Below are 9,414 nucleotides of genomic sequence, written 5' to 3'. Positions count from 1 at the left end.
CGGTAACGGTCGTTGTCAGAAATGACAGACGTCAGGTTTGGTTGAACGGAACTGTGAACTCACAGTTCCGTTGAACCAAACCTTAGATAGGTCGGAGTATGAACGAGAAAAAAAGAGGAAAAAAGATACAATTCCAAACCATCTAAAAAACGTTTTACAGCTAAATTATTTTAATTGCCTAAACTTGTTAATATACCTATCGTTTAATTAAATTGTAGTTATTTGTAGTGAACTAGCTACCAACAATCAATACGAAACTAACAATTTTAAATTGGCTCACTACTTGACTTGCCTATTGGTCCCAAGCAAATCGATTAACGTACCCCATTCTAGTCAAAATTCTAGTACTACACAATGTTTTGATTCGCTATGAAAGTTTAACAGGTAAAATGAGGGGTTCGTGGATTTTCTCGTGTTTTATAGGGTTGCATCGATAAGCTTGGGACCGAAGATAGTACCAGAGCTTAGCCAAAAATTTGAGCACATTTCTTCGGGACCTTCTCTGCCCATAATCGCAAGTCAGTCCCATCTGTAAAAAACTGGAAATGAGAAAACGGCGTTCAAAGATTTTTCAAGTTTTCTGATTTGACACTTATGTTGGAGGGATAAATTTAAAAATAAACGTACAATGTGATAGAATGCATCTATGTTTACCCAAAAATATTGGAAAAATATCGTAAAATTTTTATTTTATGGTCAAAATCTGAGTGGGGCTGACCTGCGATTACATTTACCGTGAATGAGAAAAATAACCGCAAGTCAGTCACAATTCCATGACGATGCTGCATTAGTTTAGCTCAGTATTGAACAGTAGAAAGATACCATGGTCCCATAGAACGTTATTGAATGTTTCTGGATTTGCTCCGCTGGTTCCAAAGCAATGGCCGAAACATACTCCGGTGAGTATGGGTCTTCATCAGACCAGAGCTTTTTATAAACGCGCCAAACCCCCTATGCGATAAATCAATTCACATGAGAAATCAAAAATAAGATCGATAAGAGTCATGATGAGTGACCAGCACCATGTTGGCCACACTCGGACATGTTCCGGGTATCCCCGGGGGAGTGGTAAATCCGTTTTTTTTTTCATCAAGCGATACATCAAATCACATGATAATTCAAAGCCATATCGATTGGCGGTCAAACTGAGTATCGTAACAACTATATTGGCCACATCCGGACATGTTTCAGATACCATAGGGAAAGTGGGCAAAATCTGTCTTGACACAAATCTCATGATGCGATGTGTTGTCTAACATTTCTAACATATTTTTTCTAATGGGACTGACTTGCGGTTACTTTTCGCTGTGGGACAATTTGACTTGGTATTGTTTTTCATTTTCCTTGAACAAACCACCTTTTTTCAATAGCATATCTCAAAAAACATAGAAAGATAAACTGAATAATGATGCTAACTCTAAATTGATGAAAATGCAGATGGGACTGACTTGCTATTACCGGCAGTTCTGGTCTTAAAGGTGGAATTCGTGCAAATATTGAATTTAATAACCCTATATTTGCTTAATCTAGATACTACCATTTGATCCTAAAATCTGGTAACCTACAATTTGTTTCTAAACGCTATATACATGATTTACCCTAAGTAACTAGTAAGTAGCTCATTCTACATCGTTTGCGTGCTTAACTAAAATAATAATTGAGTCCCTAAATGCTAAATCTAGCCAAATATTTGTTGAAAGAGTGACGGAAGATAACTCTCGGTTTGAAAATCTCCCGCTCAGCCTCCTATCGCTTTTCATGGAGGAATTTCTCTTCCTCCAGCGCTTTCTTATTTGCGCTTTTCTCCTGCAGCAACTGGTCTAGGGATTCTTCCAGGCTGATCTCATTGGTACTTCCTTTTCCAGATTCGGTTGCGGCATCACTCCTCACTCTATAATTTCTGCTATGTGGTTTCTTTGGGAGAGACTTCTTGATTCCTTTTGCCACCTTCAGCATATTTGTGCACTTAGAGCACGTCTACGGAACCTCCTTTACAGCTGTTGTCTTACCAGCACAACTATAATGGGTCCAGAAATCGCAGACATCACACTGGACCATATCATCTACGTGGTCATGGCCTTCACAAAGCGTACAGTTTCTATCGCTGTTCTGTTCTTCATTCAACGGTGGTGTTGATCTCTCTGACATTTTGAGGTTATATCCGATGTTGTTCTTAAGGAATGTTCGGATTAATGAAAGCAACTTCCTCAGAGCAGTCTCGTTTTGGACAGCTTGAAGCTGAAATAGGTTTTATTATAAGCATTAAGATTGGTTTTGATTTTATATTAGTTTAATAAAATCTATTTCAGCTTCAAGCTGTCCAAAACGAGACTGCTCTGGGGAAGTTGCTTTCATTAATACGAACATGGCTATATTTTTAAGTGCGCAAACATGATTTTCTATGGATCACTTTCTTTAGTTTAAGGTTCACTGCTGAATGTATTATGGTTCAATTGCAATATGTTTATGGGTAATTCGTACAATTTCAATGTTCATTCCTTAGAAATTTAGCGGTACATTTTTACAATTGTGTTGCTAAATTTTACATTAAATATGGATCATATTGATGTTTTTTATGGATCATTCACACTTTTTTAAGGATTTTCTCCGAAGTTTTATGGATCATTTGGATGTTTTTTATGGAACGTTTTCCAATATTTTATGGATCAGTTATTGGTTTTTATGTTCAAAAGTATGTTTGCCCATAGATTGATAAAGAAGGTTCTTATATAGCGTCCAAAACGTCAAATACAACAGGGAAAGGATTTGCAGCTGAGTTATTAACGAAAGAGAAAGTCGGTGAAGAGAAACGATCAATGCAGATAAGACCTTGTGAAATGTTTATCTAGAAATGTATTGTTTACAAAAGCTTATACGTCCCTGCGAAAAAGTAATCGAAAATTGCTGCAATTATTTATTGTATCCTTTAGAGAGTTAACTACTGTTCATAATTCAACTGGGTGATGATAATTCAATTTGAATATTATTGTATAGTCCAGTTGCGCAGTGATGTTCCATTATTCATTAAATCTAGAGATTAATACAATTGAATAGTTCTCATGAAGATTGCAACACTATTCGGTTTCAAGACATATCTCAGAGTTATAGTATCCTCAGTTATTTCATAAATTTAATCGATAATAATTTAGCTCTTGGATGCCAGTTCGAATACATCTAAACTCCAGCTTTTAGTATACATGTGTTGGTACCCCTGCACTTTTCCGTTATAGATAACTTTAATTACCATCAAACGTAATCCATTGCAAAGATAAGCTGAATCGAATTGGGTGATTGTCTAAACTTCTGCCTTGCTTAACATATCTTTGACTTTAGGATTTGGCTGCGAGCTAAATACAATAATCATAGCCTTTTAGTGTTGTCGCGTCACGGAAATTTCAGTCTTTAAGAACCGGTCATAGGGTATACGTCCCTAACCTCGGTCTAATATGCAGCCATCGATTACGTTTTTAATCATAACTCATCAATGAATTTACCTGCAAACGATATTCTACTGCTAAATGGTATGCTTAGATATGCTTATCATGTCGTTTGCTATCAGAAACCACGAAAAGTTGAAAAACTTACTTTTTTTAAGACAATAACTCACGAGGGAAATGTATGTAATATGGGTCTATTGTCCCCAAATTGGGTCTATTTATGGATGCAACTTCGTCCTATCTTGTTTGATCCTCAAAAAAACGCTCTTGGTAACGTTTTCTGATGTATTTTTTTTTATCACTATCACTGTTAACTTAATGCTCTTCATTCCTCAAAACATTTCTTAGAGAAAATTTTACGAAAACTACATTAAATCACTCAATTTAAAAATTAAAAATTAAAAATTTCGCTTATCGTCTTTTGACCGCAGAATATCTAAATCAGAACATTGTGATGTTCATTATACAGGTTTGGCAGAAAAAATCTCCCTTCCTGTTCGTTCCTTATCATCCAAATGCAAAACAACATTGTTGACGTTACTCTTATTGCTATATGCTGTCAAATGAATTTCATGGGCCATAGTTAGGAACATAGAAAAGAAATGTGTCCCTAAAGTTGGGTCCATGTTTTACTTGTGAAAACGTTGTTAAACAATTAAAATAAACATAAAATATTCAAACAGCAACTGTAAGTTTTACGTCTAGTGTGTATTATCAGGTAATTCCAATCAATAAATGCCATAATCAGGCCATTTGATGATCGTCAGTCAACCTTCCCATCTTAACCTTATAAGTCATGGCGGCTAAAAACTCCGAACATTGTGATATTCTCAACCAGTTTTATTACTTACGAGAGCTGAAAATGTATTGAAATGTTGTGATATAAATTGATTTGTGTGTGGTACACATTTATCAACCATCAGTGATCAATATTTTCCTTATTTTTTGTGTAATATTCCTTAATTAATTATTTATTTGCGTGATAGGCCGAATGAAAGGACTAGACCCACATTACATACCGTAACCCTATCTATGGACGAATTAAGCTTAGAGAGAGGTAAGAACTCAGACAAGGACTTGTCCGGGTCGGCATTTGCAAGGTATTTTTTTATAATTTTGTTACAAATTTGGTAAATTTTGGTATAGGTAAATTGGTTTGACAAGTTTTAGTTCCTATCAGTAGTGAGGTTTTGCTGTTCTTGAAAATGTTTGGATATGAAATCCCTTTCCTCAGTGGCGCCTCGTATGTTTAAATAGTGACTGTGCAATCATAAATCCTAAAAACCTAATCCTATCAAACATTTAATTCGGGGGGGAGAGGTAGCTCATCGATTCTTCCGGTTCGCCTCCTAGCATCGTGCTATAAGGTACCAGGCGATAACCAGGGTAGTTGATCGATAGCTCGATGACGTCATTTCGTTGACGTCTGCAATGGGAAATTCTCATAGCAAGCGTTGACGATGGGAGGTTGTCGAGTTGTTGAATAGCAACTGTCGTGGTAACTCACCGATTACCTGTCGATCTGCCAAATTTGGAAAGACGTCTGCATTGAATTGTCTCATATAATAATATTCCGCCCACTATATCACAAGAAATTGCGAGTAGCTGAGTGGAATGGAGATAAGTTAAGCATTGGGTACAGGACCAAGTCTCCCCTGGGTGGTGCCAAAAGATGAGCGCAATAGAATCATCAAGTTGCCATAAGGCACGGAATGAGACTATTGCATGGCTGGGTAGTCAAAGTCTTCTATTCGTTAGTCATTTCAGGTGGATTAGAACAGGTTTAGGTGGGCGTTGGCCAGATTTGTATTTTTCAGATGTAATCCTGGATAGGACCCTGTCATTGGACGTCGCGTGAAAGTGGAACTTAATGAAGGCCTAAGTACTTTTTCGTAGTTTTTAGTTTTCGGATTTGAAAGATCGTCGGTTACAGTGGCCTGCTTACTGAGCAGAAAAACGCGGTCCCAGGTCCTTACATATCAAAGAGATTTATGGTAAAATCGCTTGTGTATCGTGTATTTTGCGAAACTCGTTGTTGTCGGGTTTGAATGGATACACAAATTTGTGTATTATGTGATATGAGGGGCTCGGTGGCCTTAGAGCAACCGTTTTTGCTTACTGAGCAGAACATCATGAGTCTAATCTCAGGCCCATCCACATTCAAGATTCGTCAATCGTTTTATTTGTTAATATGACTACATGGTAATAACAGCAACTCGGCGATTAAAAAGGTGCTCGTCTGCCTAGTGGCAAACGTTTTTGCTTACTGATTAGAAGACCGTGGGTTTAGTCCCAAGCTCCTTCGCGTTATATGATCGTTAGGACATCAATTCAGCTTATCGTTTACCAAAACGAACCCTGCTGCAAACCCAACCCTCTTATCCAACATCCCAGTGATTCCTCGTGGAAGTGCAGAGGTGTTCTCGGCTTCCATCAAAGCGAATGTCATGTCAACACAATCCTTCCCATTCCTTTCTTGACCTGTGTTCGGGTGCGGCCGGCGCTGGTATTGCCTAATTTAAGATCACCAGTTTTTACACATTGAGGATGATTGCTAGTCCCAAGCATCGTCTATTGGTTCTCTGTGTAATTACAGCTGATCTGGCAATAACAGAGTAGCAACCGTGGGCGCTCAAGCTCAAGCTATCAAACATTTAATTCGGTTTGGAGAAGTCTGTAAAGACGGATACAGTAGGAAAGATGATCACTTTCTGCCCCGACAGAAAATAATCAATTCCTCAGGAAGCAAACACAAGACGCTTTACTTGTACAAGTCAGCAAATCGCATTTGGTGATTGAATGGTGAGCGTGACTGCTTTCTCAGCCCAGTGTATCTGAGTTCAATCCCAGCCTAGATCGATGGGATTTCCCTGAGGCGAAAAATATCTGAAAGTTACACCGTTGGTTTCGGCCCATTTAATGATGGATTCGCAGGTAGAGTAGGTTTAAGTATAAATTATGAAAAGAGCCAGATAATGTTAAGATATCCTATAGGGTGCCCCAGAATGTCTAAGCACGATTTTGGAACACCCCTGCTTTTTTAGATGACGTTTTAACAGCGGGTTATCACGTTGAATCATTGTTTACATTTCGACCAATAGCAAGTGTCTGTTCTTTACATTTCCGTGACAATTTGATGCATTTCTCAGGAAAAGCGCAAACAGATCCTGCACAAATGGTGTACTATCCCAACATTTCTCAGAGTCAATTATTTAAATTGGAAGGTTCTAGCATCGGAGTTGTTCGAAATGCGATTCGGAAGTAAAGGGTGATACGGTCAAAATTTGGTCAAGGGAAAACGCGTGTAAATCGGTGAAATCGTTTATTTAAAAAATCAAATTAAATTTCTTTTTCAAGTTCAATTAGTATAAAATTCAGGAAAAATATTCAGTTAGGCTTCCGCTTTTCCAAATCCGAATTGCCGGGCCTTACGCTTGACCCCTGCCATCAGATTTTGTACAGCCACCTTGTCCACCTTCTTCGCCGCAGAAAGCCAGTTTGCCTTGAACTGCTGCTCGCCCTTAGCAGTTTTTTTGGTCTTCTTTAGGTTCCGCTTGACAATAGCCCAGTATTTCTCAATTGGGCGGAGCTCTGGCGTGTTGGGAGGGTTCTTGTCCTTGGGAACCACCTGCACGTTGTTGGCGGCGTACCACGCCATGGCCTTTTTACCGTAATGGCAAGATGCCAAATCCGGCCAAAACAGTACGGAACAACCGTGTTTCTTCAGGAAAGGCAGCAGACGTTTATTCAAACACTCTTTCACGTAAATTTCTTGGTTGACAGTCCCGGAAGCTATGAAAATGCTGCTTTTCAAGCCACAGGTACAGATGGCTTGCCAAACCAGATATTTCTTTGCGAACTTTGACAGTTTCATGTGCTTGAAAACATCTGCTACCTTTCCCCTTCCTTTTGCCGTATAAAACTCCTGTCCCGGAAGCTGCTTGTAGTCGGCTTTGCCGTAGGTTTCGTCGTCCATTACCACGCAGTCAAACTTCGTCAGCATCGTCGTGTACAGCCTCCGGGATCGCGCTTTGGCCGTCGTATTTTGTTTATCATCGCGATTTGGAGTCACTACCTTCTTGTAAGTCGATAGTCCGGCTCGTTTTTTGGCTCGATGCACGGTTGTAGACGATACACCCAGCTTATTTGCGGCATCTCGGAGAGAGAGGTTAGGGTTTCGCTTGAAACTACCGGCAACTCTCTTTGTCGTCTCAGCGGCTTCCGGTTTTTCGATTTCCCCCCGATCCAGACTTCCTGGCTGTCGACAAACGTTCCCCAAACACTTTAATTACATTTGTAACGGTTGATTTGGCAACTTTTAGCGATTTTGCCAACTTTGCGTGCGAGTAGCTCGGATTTTCGCGATGCGCGAGCAAAATTTTGATACGCTGCTCTTCTTGCTTGGACGGCATTTTGACAACTGAAGAGTGAATTCCAAAATCAAAATAGGAGCAACATTCTACACACACACACCTTCAAAATGAGGGGTGTTCAGGTTTTTTAAATGCAAAATTGAAAGAAATACGTCAAGTTGATATTGACCAAATTTTGACCGTGTCACCCTTTATGGTGATGAAGCAACTTTCCAGGACAAACAAAAATCTGGACGTAAACCGAACCCTGTAGACTGAAATCTGGACCGGAATATCGTGCAAGCTTTCACTCGCATGAAAAGTGCTTCGGTTCAAGACGTGGCTAAAAAAGTGGGATCCTCGAAGAGTAACGTCCAGCGAGCCAAGGGAAGAATGAGTCTAAAGACGTATAAAGGTATTAGTACACGAGACAAATATTTGTCTCGCTCGGAAAAAAATCCGTTCCCGAAAACGGGAACGGACCGTGAACTAAAAATCACGGCCAGCAATCCAGAACAAAATTGTCTCAAATATACACCGTGAACTATGGTTCACGGCTGTGGTTCACGAATATGGGAACTCTTTTTTTCCCGTGCGTGTACTAATACCTTAAGAAGCAGAAAAGCCACAGCGTAGTGAAAAACAAGCCGCATCCGTCAAACCGAGGGCTCGGAAGTTATACGATCAATTGCTGTGCGGAAAATCGGTGTACGTGATTATGGACGATGAATCATATGTTAAATTTGAAAACAAAATTCATCTTGGTGATCGGTACTACACCGTTCGTGGGCATAATTATTGTCGATGCGAATAAGTCGATTTTTACCGAAAAAATCGGTAAAAAGGCAATGGTATGGCAAGCCATTTGTGACTGGTATGCTTTCCAAACCGTTTGTGACAACGGAGACAATGAAAACCGATATTTACGTGCGTGAGTGTTTAATCAAGCGTCTGTTACCCATGATCCGCAAACACGGCGCCTCAGTACTGTTTTGGCCGGATTTGGCGTCGGTTCATTACTCCAAGGACACGGTAGCCTGGTATCAAGCCAACAAGGTCCAATTCGTACCCAAGGAGATGAATCCGCCAAACTGTCCCCAGGGTAGGCCAATCGAAATTTTTTGGGCCCTGACCAAAGCATATTTGCGTAAACGTGTAAAGGCAGTGGATTCCGTTATAAAGTTTGCGAAAGACTGGGAAAAAGTATTGGAAAGGCATGTGTGCTGAAGCTAATGAGAAGCGTGAGATCAAAAATCCGCTCCTTGGCTTATGACTGATCGGATCTCGTATTTTCTACTTTTAACTTTAAGAGAATACTATAGAAAACGTGAATACAAAATGAAATCGAATTTTCTGGAAAAAGAGTTACGTTATCGTTTTTTTTTAAATCGTGCTTAGACATTCTGGGACACCCTATAATAATAAAGCAAAACAGCCGGAAGAGATTACACTAAATGGAAAACATTTAAGGTTAGTGACCGTTTTAAATATTTAGGAGTGTGCTTATCAGCAACACTGAATAGAAAGTTATCCAACAGAGACAGGTGTATAAATACTTAGAAAACTAGTAGGATGAAGGCAAAATTTTGTAAAAAAAAATCGTCCGAGCTGGAAAATAGGGATGA

The sequence above is a fragment of the Ochlerotatus camptorhynchus genome, unplaced genomic scaffold (assembly GCF_037179485.1).
Source record: "Ochlerotatus camptorhynchus isolate MF236.1 unplaced genomic scaffold, CSIRO-AGI_Acam_v1.1 ptg000085l, whole genome shotgun sequence".
Classification (NCBI taxonomy): domain Eukaryota; kingdom Metazoa; phylum Arthropoda; class Insecta; order Diptera; family Culicidae; genus Ochlerotatus; species Ochlerotatus camptorhynchus.
This window is presented reverse-complemented; position numbering follows the sequence as displayed.